Here is a 1,378-nt window from a genome sequence, read left to right as displayed (position 1 = left end):
GAGTTTGGGGATGGAACCCAGGGGCTTTTCATCTCCGAGCTACACCCTCTGCCCTAGTTTTTACTCTTTATTTTGAGACAGGGTCTCACTAAGTTGTGGAGTGCCTCACTAAGTAGCTGAGGCTGTCCACAAATCTTGATCCCCTGGTCTCAGCCTCCCAAGTACTGGGATTACAAGTGTGCGCCCCCACGCCCAGCTTTTTTTTTTTTTTTTTTTTTTTTTTTTGGCTCTGGGGATGGAACCCAGGGGCATTCGACCTCCGAGCTACACCCCCTGCCCTATTTTTCATTGTTTATTTTGAAACAGGGTCTCACTAAGCTGCAGAGGGCCTCACTAAGTAGCTGAGGCTGTCCACTGACTGTGATCCTCTGGTCTCAGCCTCCTGAATGCTGGGATTGCAAGCATAGGGCACCATGAATGGCTAGTTTTGTTTTGTTTTGTGTTTTAAACAGGATTTTACAGCCGGGCATGGTGGCAGACCCTTGTAATCCCAGCGTTGGGGAAGCTGAGACCAGAGGATTGCAGACAGCCTCAGCTACTTAGTGAGGCCCTCCGCAACTTAGTGAGACCCTGTTTCAAATAAAAAAGAATAAAAAAGAGCAGGGGGTGTAGTTTGGAAGTCAAATGCCCTTGGGTTCCATCCCCAGACCAGCAAAAATAAATAAATAAATAAATAAATAAACAAACAAACAGGATTTTACTAAGTTGCTGAACCTGTGATCCTCCCATCTCAGCCTCCCAGGTACGATGATTACAGGTGTTCACCACTACTACTCTTGCTGACCTTCCCCAGCAGGAGCAGAGGACTGTGACCCTCGGCACCCCCACTGGGAAGGGCACGCCCTGCAGAGGTGACAGGTCTAGAGGCCAAGGACACTCCCCACTGCATCAGGCTCCCACCTCCCTTGCCCAGACCTGCAGCTGCTACACCGCTTTCAGGCAGTAGTGTCTTCAGGATGGACGGGGGAGGTGTGGAAGCTGGGTGGTACTTGAGAGATTCCCACGGTGGGAAAGTGGCCCCAGGCAAGGAGCTGCCCTGCCCCGTGCACAGGGCTCTCCCTGCCACCTGCCCTCTCCCCTCGGGTGTGCCCTGCCGCGTGGGGCCCAGCAGAGCTCTGAGGACTGTCCCAGCCACCCTCACTAGGGGCCCCTGTGGAGCTCCGCAGCTCTCTGGGATGCAGGGGATGGGCCGGGGGACCTGCTTGCTACAGATTCAGCGCCTTCTCCCCGAAGAGCTTTTTACACGTGCGCTCTTCAATCCTCTGGCTAAACTTTGGAGAAGGAGCCAGAAATCAGCCTCCTCCTCCTCTTCCTCCTGGAACCCAGGGACATTTTACCTCTGAGCGACACACCCAGCCCTTTTGTTATTTTTATTTTT

This window comes from Muscardinus avellanarius, assembly GCF_963383645.1.
Source record: "Muscardinus avellanarius genome assembly, chromosome: 12".
Taxonomy (NCBI): domain Eukaryota; kingdom Metazoa; phylum Chordata; class Mammalia; order Rodentia; family Gliridae; genus Muscardinus; species Muscardinus avellanarius.
The sequence above is the reverse complement of the archived record's forward strand: the minus strand, read 5'-3'. Positions refer to the sequence as shown.